The sequence below is a fragment of the Panthera onca genome, chromosome C1 (genome assembly GCF_046562875.1).
Source record: "Panthera onca isolate mPanOnc1 chromosome C1, mPanOnc1 haplotype 2, whole genome shotgun sequence".
NCBI lineage: Eukaryota > Metazoa > Chordata > Mammalia > Carnivora > Felidae > Panthera > Panthera onca.
In genome coordinates this window covers 45,475,798-45,488,622 of record NC_138346.1, presented here as the reverse complement: position 1 = coordinate 45,488,622, position 12,825 = coordinate 45,475,798, and the positions used below count along the sequence as shown (strand labels likewise).

Genomic DNA, 12,825 nt, shown 5'->3' with positions numbered 1-12,825 from the left:
TTCATGCTGAATATGCACATAAGGTATTCTGGATCAGAGACAGAGTTCATGTCAATTACCTTCCAGTGAATAATAAGTATACTAGCCTCACCCCCCTCCAAGGGTATCAAAAAGAGAGCAAAGTCAAATGTCTTACACAAATATCTGGATGCTCCATAGGTGAGTGGTGATGAAAAGTGTAGAATGCAGCTGTCTCCTGCCTTCCTGAAATACTCTTCTTAGAAATGTAATCAGTCTGAGTGAATAAAATATCTCCAAGGGCCATATAGCCCCATGTATCTTAGATTTTATGACCTAGAGGTGTTGCCAATGTCTGGGCTTCATACCTTATCTTCATATGAAGATAGATAGCACTGCCATCGGTTTATCTGCACACTGTGGCCTAACTTAGGGACCTGTCTGTTGTGTAACCATTTGGCTCTCTCAGGGATATAAAAGAAATTTTATTATCATTTCAGATAAGAGCGATTAACCAGACAAATACATACAGATCTAATTCTTATGGTATGTGAAGAGTACAAATAAGCTAGGGATTTCTACTGGAGCAGAACAAAATCCAGGGAAGTTTTATTTACCTGAAAAGACCCACAATGTTCTAATTATACCAAAAGTGCTTGGAAATTTCTGGTGCCCCAAAATTCATTTCACTTAACAAGTCTTTGGGTTTATACTCTGTGAAAAGGTAAGATGCAGTCCCTGTCCCTGAGTTGCAACGGTGCATATGGTCAATTTACTATAGGCCAGTGGGATCTGAAACTGCAGTTTATAGTTTTAGAGCAGGCCCATCATCATTACATATAGGCAAGCTTCATGTGAAATAGAGAAGATTCTAACCAGATGTCCTGCCCCAGAACAGCCACATACAAATTGCTGCCTCACTCTGTCAGTGCACACATCTGTTCTGAGGACATGTACTATTAATAGAGATTTACCTATCCAGACCCCTCTGCAGTTTACCAAATACAATGCCCATTGAATACCTCACTGGTATCTGTAATTATACAGTAGGCAGAAGGATGGTTAGTATAGGCCAAAAGAAGTTAAGTAACTTATTCAAAGTCATATGATGAATAAATGATACAACTCAAATTCTAATTCATATTTTTATTACAAAGCCAGAATCCTTTTCACTAAATAAGTTCTGTATAAGTTTATGTAAGCACCCAATACTGCCAATGTCATGTCAATTATTGTAATAGTTGCTGTATCTTTCATTCAACTTCTTAGGATATGAGGATGTTAAAGATTCTTAAACCAGTCTAGTTGAAGAAATTGTGTAAGGATGCACTGAAGCCCCACTTGTTGCCATATGGCATAAACTGAATACTGGGAAATGGCAGCAGCAGGTAGGCTAATTGAGTATGTGACAATCTAAGATGACATTTTTTAATCTCTCCCATCCTCACCCCCACAGCACCCAACAACCATTGATCTTTTTACTGTCTCCATAGTTTTTTCTTTTCCAGAATGTCATACAGTTGGAATCATACAGTATGTAGCCTTTTCAGATTGTCTCCTCTTACTTAGTAATATGTATGTAAGGTATCTCCATGCCTTATTATGGCTTGATAGTTCATTTATTTTTAGTGCTGAATACCATGCCATTGTCTGGGAATACAACAGTTTATTCACCTACTAAAGATATCTTGGTTGCTTCCACGTTTGGCAATTATGAATAAAGTTGTTATAAACATCTGTGTGCAGGTTTTGGGTAGGCATAAGTTTTCAACTCCTTTGGATAAATACCAAGGAGTTCAATTGCTTGATCATATGGTAAAAGTATGTTTAGTTTTGTAAGAAACTACCAAACTCACTTCCCAAAGTATCTGTACTATTTTGCATTCCCAGTAGTAATGAATGAGAGTTCTATCATTCCACATCCTCACCAACATTTTGTGCTATCAGTATTCCAGATTTTAGCCACTCTAACAAGAATGCAGTGGTCTTTCATAGTTTTAATTTGAAATTCCCTGATGACTTATTATGTGAAACATCTTTTCATATGCTTATCTTTCATCTGAATATCTTCTTTGATGAGGTGTCTGTTTAGGTTTTTGGCTTATTTTTTAATCAGGTTGTTTTCTTATGGTTGACTTTTAGGAGTTATTTTATATTTTGGATAACAGTCTTTTATAAGATATGTCTTTTGCAAATATTTTGCTCCCAGACTATGGCTTTCTCATTCTTTTGGCATTGTCTTTCCCAGAGCATGAGTTTTTAATTTTAATAAAGTCTAATTTGTCAAATATTTTTTTTATGGATTGTGCCTTTGGTGTTATATCTAAGTAGTCATTACTATACCCAAGTTCATCTAGGTTTTCACCTATGTGATCTTCTAGGCGTTTTATAGTTTGGCATTTCGCATTTAAGACTGTGATCCGTTTTGAGTTAATTTTGTGAAGGGTATAAGGTCTGTCTAGATTCATCTTTTTTGTATGTGGAAATCCAATTGTTCCAGCACCATTTGTCAGAAAGACTATCTCCTTTGTCAAGAATCAGCTAACATCTATTTTTTGGCTCTCTGTTCTGTTCTATTGGTCTATATGTCTGTTCTTTAACCAATATCACACAGTCTTAATGTAGCTTTATAGTAAGTCTTGAAGTTAGGTAGGGCCAATTCTCCAATTTTGTTTTCCTTGTATATTGTGTGGGCTATTCTGGATCATTGCCTCTCCTTATACACATTAGATTAAGGACGTTGATAATCACAAAATAACTAGCTGGGATTTTGACTGGGACTGCATTGAATTAACAGATCAAATGAGAAGAATGCACTTCATAGCTTGTAGTTTTCTTCATATAAATCTTGTGCATACTTTGTTACATTTATATCTAATTATTTCATTTTTTGAATACTAATATAAATGGTATTATGTAAATTTGAAATTACATTTCAAATTCAACTTGTCCTCTGATGGTATATAGGAAAACAGTTGACTTTTGTATATTAACCTTGGACCCTGCACACTTGCTATAATTGACTATTAGTTCCAAGAGTTTTTTGTTGATTCTTTCAGATCTTCTACATAGACAGTTATGTCATCTGTGAACAAAGGCAGTTTTATTTCTCCCTTTCCCATCTTGTACAGATTCCTTTTCTTGTCATGTTGCATTTGCTAGAACTTCTAGTACAGTGTTGAAAAGGAATGGTTTAAGGGAACATCCTCATCCTTGCCTTGCACCTGATCTTAGTGCGAAAGTTTCAAGTTTCTCACCATTAAGCATGATGTTAGCTGTTGGGTTTTGTTGTTGTTGTTGTTTTTAGTTTTGGGTTTTTGAGGTTTTTTTTTAGTATTCTTTATCAAGTTGAGGAAGGGTTCCCTAGTCCTAATTTACTGAGTTTATATCATTAATTAGTGTTAGATTTTGTCACATGCTTTTTCTGTATCTATTAATACAATCATTAGATTGTTCTTTTTTAACCTATTGATGTGATGGATTACATCAATTTATTTTTTTTAATATATGAAATTTATTGTCAAATTGGTTTCAATACAACACCCAGTGCTCATCCTAAAAGATGTCCTCTTCAATGCCCATCACCTACACTTCCCTCCCTCCCACCCCCCCCCCCCCCAATAAACCCTCAGTTCTCAGTTTTTAAGAGTCACTTATGCTTTGGCTCTCCATCAATTGATTTTCAAATGTTGAAACCACCTTGCATACCTGAGACAAATCTTACTTGGTGATGGTATATAATTCTTTTTATACATCACTGGATTCGATTTGCTAATATTGTGTTGAAGATTTTTACCTCTATGTTCATAAGAGATATTAATCTGTAGTTTTATTTTCTTGCAATTTATTTGTTTCAGTGTTAGAGTAATGCTGGCCTCATAGAATGAGTTATGAAGTGTTCCCTCTGCTTCTCTCCTCTGAAAAAAAATTGTAGAGAGTTGGTATAGTTTCTTCCCTAAATGTTTGGTAGAATACACAAATGTACTTGGTGCTTTCTGTTTTGGAAGTCTATTAACTACTGATTTCATTTCTTTAATTAATATAGGCCTATTTGCTTCATTTATTTCTTTTTGTGTGAGTTTTAGCAGATGATGCCTTTCAAGGAATTGATCCATTTAATCTAAGTTATCAAACTTGTAGGCATAGAGTTGTTCATACTATTCCTTGATTATCTCTTAATGTCTAAGGAATCTATAATGATGTCCTCTCTTTCATTTTTAATATCAGTTATTTGTGTCCTTTTTTATTAGCCTGACTAGAGGCTTATTAATTTCATTTATCATTCCAAAGAAACAGCTTTTGGTTTCATTAATTTTCTCTATTGATTTCCTGCTTTCCATTCAGTGACTTCTGCTCTAATTCTTATTATTTTCTTCTTTTTACTTTGGATTTAATTTGCTCTTCTTTTTCTAGTTTAAGGTGGAAATTTAGAATACTGATTGTAGAAATTTCTTCTTTTCTAATATATATATTAATGCTGTATATATATTAATCCACTTTAAGTGCTATTTTCACTGCATCCATGTATTTTGATACATTGCATTTTCATTTTCATGTAGTTTAAAGTAATTTTAAATTTCTCCTGAGATATCTTCTTTGACCAGTGTGTTATTTAAGAGTATGTTGTTTAATTTCCACATGTTTGAGGATTTTCCTAATATTTTTCTGTTCTTGGTTTCTAGTTAACTCCATTGTGGTCTAAGAGAAGGTATTGTTTGATTTCTATTCTTTTAAGCTTGTTAAGGTGTGTTTTATATCCAGAATGTGGTCTACCTTGGTGAATGTTCCATGTGAGCCCAAGAAGAATATGTATTTTGCTATTTTGGATAAAGTGGTCTGTAGATGTTGATTATATTCAGTTGATTGATAATGTTGAGTTCAACTATGTCCTTACTAATTTTCACCTGCTGAATCTGTCCATTCTGACAGAGGGGTATTGAAGTCTCCAATCATGATAATGAATTAATTTATTTCTCTCTGCAAATATATTAGTTTTTACCTTACATGGTTTGATGCTACATTACTTTTAGCAAAGGTATTTTGCAAACTTTATTATATGAATAGTGCAAAACACTTAACACTTAAAGTCAGCAAAGCTTCATTTAAGTAAAAAATTTTATTTAAAAAAAGATTATTGGGGTGCCTGGGTGGCTCAGTCAGTTAAGCATCCAACTTTCGCTCAGGTCATGATCTCACAATTCTTGGGTTTGAGCCCTGCATTGGGCTCTGTGCTGACAGCTCAGAGCCTAGAGCCTGTTGAGGATTCTGTCTCCCTCTCTCTCTGCCCCTCTCCTTCCTGCTCATGCATGCTCTCCTCTCTCTCTCAAAAATAAACATTTTAAAAAAGTGTTGGCTACTAAAAAAAAAAAAGATTATTACCTCCCAGTTGATTGATTTCTACTATATAATGTCAATCTTACGCAATATAATAAAAACTCCATCATTAGCTGTTGATTTCCTCCATCGCTCTTTTGAATCTTAAAATGCAGAGGAGGGTTACTTAGACAAACATGAAAAAAATTCAACCCAAATAAACTGTGCAAAGTGATTCCTAATAGTTATAAATGCATTTCGTCTAAACTATCCAAATAAGTAGCTATGGGATAACCACAGGTATTGATCCAACGCTGGTAAGGGGTTTTGTTTTTGCAGCTTGGTAAAAGGTCTGCACTTGTATAGTAGGTAAGAAGTCACAGTTTAAGGATGCATGCTCTGTAAATATTCACTACATATACACATTTAGCATCTGCAAACACTAGAGATGTACATTATCAGTGTACCCTCAAAAGTCAGGCACAGTTTTTAAAAATGAAGTAACTTGATTCTTAACATCCCCAGGAATCCTTCCTGAAAAGTTTTGGCAGCTACCAATAAATCATTTCCATTGTGCCAGGGTTACAAGATCTCTGGGGCCTTTAGGGTTTGTTGAAAATGGATTTGCTGGCTTTTAGTATAGCTACTGCATCTTTCACTGCATGGTAGATAATATCCTTCACCTATAATTTATCTTCATGATTGGTATGAGTCTGTGACAGATAAGAGAATTCCTTAGTAAGCCAGAAACATTGTTTAAAATGCTCTGAGAAACAAAATCATCAACCACTTGATACAGCTAAATAAGTTATGAACCTCATATGGAGTTCCTGTTGGGATAATTACCACATCTCTGAGAAACTTACAATTGCCCAGCCTTCAACTTCATACTCTTGATGAAGATGTTTTCTTAGTGATAGGTCTAAACACCAGATCTGATTAGTAAGATCGTGGTTGCTGGGTTTTCCTGAATTTGCTTTTCTGATAACTTTTAAAGAAATGCTAATAACTTCTCTGTGTCTTTAGTGGTATGTATGTACCAGAAGGTTCTTGGCTTCTCTTTTCCTTCAATAAATTGCTTTTTTATGAGTTCATGAAAATCTCTATCTTGGAAAGTTTTAAGGACTTCTCAGTCACTGTCCTTTTGAAATTTCCACATAGACCATGACACCAGCTGCAACAGATATATCTCAGTAAAGATGTTATTCCACATTTTTGATCTTCCAGAATAATTAGTCTACAAGCACCATACATCTTGGTACCCCAATCTGGCCAAAGTATTTTGGTAGCCTAGAGGAAAAAATGCAGTTCACCATCTCACCTCGTGTACTCAAACAATGGAATGTTGGCCACCAGATCATCAAACCTGTAAGGCATTATATCTCTAAAATTTCTTCCTGGTAACCAGACCTTAAGTTTCAAAATCACTAATTCCTTTTCATTTTTCAAGAGATTTGGAACACTTCAAGTACAATTCAAAAGTCTCCTTTTGTGACTTCAGTGATAATTTCGTTTGTCCTTGCTATTGATTGAATGTGTCTCCCCCAAAATTCATTTTTTGAATCTAACTCCCCAATGTGATATTTTGAAGTGGGGCCATTGGGAGGTGATTAGACTCTGTCCTTATGAATACATCAGTGCCCTTATAAAAGAGACCCCAGAAAGTTCCCTTGCCTCTATCCTGGGAACACACAGCAAGAAGACAGTCGTCTATGAACCAAGAAGTGGCCCTCACCAGACACCAAGTCTTTCAATACCTTGAACTTGGACTTTCAGTCTCCAGAACCGTGATAAATAAATGTTTGCTTTTTAAGCTATCCAGTCTATGGTATTTTATTATAGCAGCCCAAATAGACTAAGATAGTCCTACAATTAACTAGATCAACTTACTGGTTATCAAACTCTTTGATGAGGGAGTAAAGTTTTCAAAATTCAGCCTTCAATTTATGATGCATCCAGACACCATTACTGGCTACCCTGTTTCCCGTACTCCTTGAAAACATTCCAGTTCCTCTTATTTTTGGGATCCTGCAAGCACAGTAAGCAATTACCACACAGCCAGTAGTGAGGAGTTACCAGAATGTCATGCTTAGTATCAATCCTTGAGGTTCTTCCATAAATCAGAGAAGTCTTATTTTCTACCAAAGAAGGAAAGATATCAAGGATTTTTTATGCATTCTTTTGTCCATTTTGTCTTTGTTTTCTGTGTTGACATTCCCTCTTGTTGAGTCTGCTGGCCAATGTAAAGGAAAAGTGCTGGTTGGACAGGTCAGCTTTATGCTGTTGGCTGGCTGGGAGGCTGCACCCTTGCCCACAGCTGCTGCTTCCAAGACTGAGGGATTCTACAGAAGCATAACACTAAGAATAGGTTTTTCCTCTCATTAAAGTTGTCTGTTTAATGTCTTCTTCTGAGGCTAGCTTTGAAAAGAGCTTGAATTTACTGTTTTAACAAGGACAATTTGCCTCTATCCCACATTTGATCTTACAAAATGAACAGTCTCCAACATTATAAAGAACTTTTCCAAGACTGACCTGTGTAGGCATCAAGTTCCTTGCTTCATATACCTGACTCTTCATTCATCCCAGCCGAGGAAAACCTTGTAGGTAATACTCTCTTGGCAATTTTTGCTTTTCATTTGGTAGCAATCTGCACATACTCCAAATTTATAGTGAGGATACACCCAGTGCAAGTTGAAGATGGTAGTATTGCACACATCACATATTTCTTAAATATCTTTGGAAGCCCACCCACCAGCAACTCTGTAAGAGCTGTTCTTAGTGTGACTCCATGGTTGAACCAGCTTCTTTTTAAGAAATAACAATTTGACATCATGGTCCCCAGTTTTGGCCAGCACACGATATCCAAATCAGTCGCCACCACATTTTTGGTTAAAAGTAACCATCAGCTAATTGTTCATTGTTATTACAAACCTTCTTACAAAGAGGCAACACAGGAAAAACAAGCAAATAAACAAAACTGTACGCGCACGCGCGCACATACACACACACACACACACACACACACACACACACACACACACACACCAGGTTCTAATAACTTAACAAATAAGGTTTCCTAAGGTTTGTGTGAGGAGACTTGTGATCACATAGCTCCCTTTTCGTATTCATCACTTACCTCAGAGAAATAGTGACTAAGATGATGAAATTGACATTATTTCAGTGATAGTAGGTCAAGAATGACTTGGAAAGCAAGAAGCAAAAAATCCGACTAAATAAGAAGTGTAGAGATAGATGGTTGCTGATGTTGGTCAACCACTAAGCCATGTCATCAGGAGCCTAGACTTTCTATTTGTTTGCTCCATCATGTGTAGCTAGCTGTTAGTTTTCCATCTTTGTGTTTTCCAATTATGGTCTCAAGATAACCACTGAAACTTCAAGCAAAGAAGAAAAGGGAAAGACCACTTTCAGCCCCTACAATGCCACCCTGACATAAGCTTTCCTAAAAGCTCCAGTAGTTGTTACATATTTCACTGGCTAAGACTGGGTCATTTGGCCACATTTAGCTCCATGCAAATCTGGAAAATTCTCTTGTATGGAAAAGGGCAACAGGATTAGCTTAGATTAATTATGATTAATCTTCTGGAGGTAGACAGACTATATTATATACAGGCAGTGCCTGTATTATATTACATATTATATTTAATATGTATGTATATAATTAATATATACATATTATATATGTATGTATACATGTATATGTATATATTATATTTAATATGTATATAATTATATAATATTATATATATTATATACAGGCAGTGCCTATATTAGCCAGCTTTCACTGTGATAATATTCCATAATAAGCAACTCCCAAAATCTTAGTGGTTTATAAGAACAGGCATCTGTTCCTCACTTATGGGCACGTAGGTCATCTGTAATTCTGCTGGGTTTGGCTGGGATCAACTGGGCTTGAATACAGACTGTGTGTGTTTTCATGTCTGCCCCATGCATATTCTTATTCTGGCACTACTGATGACCCTAGAATAGTCTCATAGCAAATGGTAGGTGTGCAAGAAGCCAGATAAAAATCACAAAATCACACACATTTAGAGTCTCTGCTAATGTCATGTACAGTAACATTCCATTTGCCAAAGAAATTCCCTGGCCAATTCCAACACAAACTGGGCAAGGATATATATTCTGCCCGCTCCAGTGGAAATTGCTACAAAGTCACATACCAAAAGGTTTAGATGTATAATTCTATTACAGAAAGGGAATGAAGGACTGGGAACAAAAATGTAATCTTTCCCTTCATTCCAAATAAACTGGGGCTCTGAGAGCAAGAGAGAAAGGAATAGCTAGTGAGTAGCCATCCAACAGTGCCTTCCACACTAGAGCAATCAAAAGAAGACTTAGAAACTTTTTTTGTTTAGTTAGCAGGAAGAGGAGGAAGTGATGAAATGGATGTGATACAGATTGCTTTCCTGGGCAGGGCTTTCTAGCTATAGTTTGACAGACAGTTGAATAGGCTGACATACACAATTTAACATCTCAAACTTTCAATTCCATAAGCTGTCAGCATTTGAATTCCTGCTAACAACAAACACCTGTGATGCAGTATGTGACATATTATAAAGTACTTACATGAATACTTTATCCCCCCCGCCCCCAACAAAACTATGAAGTTCTCCTCATTTTATAGCTGAGAGGTCAAGTAACCTAGGCAGCTGACTATAGATGACAGAACTATAATGGGAACCAAAATATGTCTGATTTCATTAACTCAGGCATCTACTACCTGCCAGGCACCATGCATAGTGCTGAAGATGCAGACCAGTGATACAGACACAGCCCCTGCCCTCCAGGACTTTATTCTTAGTCTCTAAGCTATACAGCCCAGTGGACATTTATTACATGTTAACTAAAAAATGAATCCATTATATATGTAGGTATGTATATGTATATATATGTGTGTGTGTGTGTGTGTGTGTGTTATTTTTCAAATAAATATACTATGTGCTAGGTAATCTAAGGGCTTTGGATGTCGGATACCAATGAACCATCATCAACTTTATGAAATAAGTACAGTTGTTCACCATTTTAAATATTAGGAAGCTGATATATGTAGAGGTTACCTTTGTCACACACCAGAAGTGAAGGAACAGGATTAGGACATGGGCAGTCTGGCTCTAGAGCTCATGTTCTCACAACACCATACACAGCCCATGACTAATACAGACTTACTTCAATATATTAATGCATCACTATAGCTTTTTCTGATGTATTTTCTCATTTAAAAATACTCATTATAGTTAGCCTGCACAGGTTAAATGAATCCCCATAACATTCATTTGGCTTTGAAAGTGAGAATGGACAAATTGTGTGAGTTGTTACAACCAGCAGGACTTAAAGCCTGGAATTATAAAACTCAGCAGGTGGCTCTGGGAGAGCCTAAGGGCATTAGGAAGCAGAGACCCCACCTATAAAGAAACAGCATAACAAACAACTCTTGCAGATACAGCATAGAATCAGCAGGTTGAAAAATGCCTGGGGCATACAGGCGGGAGAGTGACTCACTCATCTCAAAGTGTGGCCTAGAGAGGCAAAGATCATGGAGAGACTCCACAATGAACAAAGGAGTTGGCAAGTGCCATCTCCGTAAACACAGGGCCACCTGTGGGAAACAGCACTGCAACAACACTTGCTACCTAACTTGCTTACACCAAGCCTGACCCTCATGCTTGGAAGGATCCACCCTTCCCAGTCACACTTGCCTCAGTCCCAGTGCTATGCTCCCCCTCCCCCAGAAGACAAGTGCAAACCCCTCAACATCTTATCTCAGACTTGTGCATTTTATGAGACCTCAGTTCCAGAGGTGGCGGGTCTTATGTCACAAGCAGAACAGCACAAATCTTGTCAAAGCATGCCCCATCCTTCCTGGGGACCAAACAATGGCCACAACAGGCAAAGAGAACCTGTCCAGACAACTAGACTGAAGGAAAAAGAGATCAAGACTCAACAGCAGAGCCCATGCAACACACATAGGAGACACTCCCTGAAGCAGCAGACTCTGGGGTACAGGGAACACTGCACTGCAGGGCATACAGGACCTCTTCTTCATAAGGCCGTTATCTTCAAGAGCAAGAAAGGTAGCTGACTTTCCTAAAACACAGAAACAGACACAGAGAGACAAAATGAGGAGACAGAGAAATATGTCCCCCCAAAAAAGAATAGGACCAAATCACAGCAAGAGACCTAAGCAAACAGACACAAGTAATATGCCTAATAGAGAATTTAAAGTAATGATCACAAACATACTCACTGGACTTGAGAAAAGAGGGGAGTACACCAGTGAAACCCTTAATAAATAGATAAAAAAGAACCAGTCAGATGAAAAACACAAGAAATGAAATTAAAAATACACTTGATGGTTTAAATAGCAGGCTAAAAGAGTAATGAAAAGTAACCAAGCCGAAAAAAGTGAGAGGGAAAAAATTATGCAAATTGAGAATAGTCTTAGGGAATTCAGCGACTCCATCAAGCACAATAACATTCACTTTATAGGGATCCCAGAAGAAGAAGAAGAAGAAGAGAGGAGGGGAAGAAAAATTTTTTGAAGAAATAATAACTGAAAACTTCCCTAATTTGGAGAAGGAACTAGATATCCAGATGCAGGAGGCAGAGATCTCCACTCCCCCACCAACCAACCCAAGGAAGTCCACAGCAAGACACATAGTAATTAAAATGGCAAAAAGTGGGGATAAAGAAAAAAATTTTAAAGCAGCAAGAAGAGGGAAGACAATTACATACTTATGGAGACGTCCCATAAAAATATCAGTGGGTTTTTCAGCAGAAACTTTGCAGGCCAAGAGTGACAGGATCTATTCAAAGTGCTGAAAGGAAAAAAATCTGCAGCCAACAGTAGTCTATCCAGCAAAGCAATCATTCAGAATAGAAGGAGAGATAGTTTCTCATACAAACAAAAGTTAAAGCAGTTCATGACCACTAAACCAGGTCTACAAGAAATAGTAAAGAGAACTCTTTGAGTGGAAAGGAAAGAGAGTATGAAAAGTTAAAAAAAAAAAAAAAGTAGTAGAAGTATTTCTGAAAAAATGAGTCAAGGGATTCATAAAATAAAAGGATGTAAAATATTATACCACATATCCAAAATGTGATGAGGAGAACAGTAAAGAATGGATTTAAACCTAAGCAACCATCCACTTAATATAGACTGCTATATGCAGAAGACAAGATGTTCTATACAAACCTAATGGTAACCACAAATCAAAAAGCAGTAATAGATATACAAAGAATAAAGAGAAAGAAATCCAAGTATAACATTAGGAAAGCAATAAACCATGAAAGACAGAAAGAAGCGATCAGAGAAAAACTACAAACACAACCACAAAACAGGGATGCCTGAGTGGCTGTTGGTTAAGCATCCAATTTCAGCTCAGGTCATGATCTCATGGTCCATGAGTTTGAACCCCATGTTGGGCTCTGTGCTGACAGCCCAGAGCCTGCAGCTTGCTTCAGATTCTGTGTCTCCCTCTCTCTCTGCCCCTCTCCCACTCATACTCTGTCTCTCAAAAA

The 12,825-nt window shown here is 36.9% G+C and overlaps 1 pseudogene; it reads right to left on the bottom strand.

The window, feature by feature from the left end:
* Positions 1–5,873: 5,873 nt before the first annotated feature.
* Positions 5,874–8,170, bottom strand: LOC132671029 (lysine-specific demethylase 3A pseudogene; annotated as a pseudogene).
* Between the last annotated feature and the right edge of the window lie 4,655 nt (positions 8,171–12,825).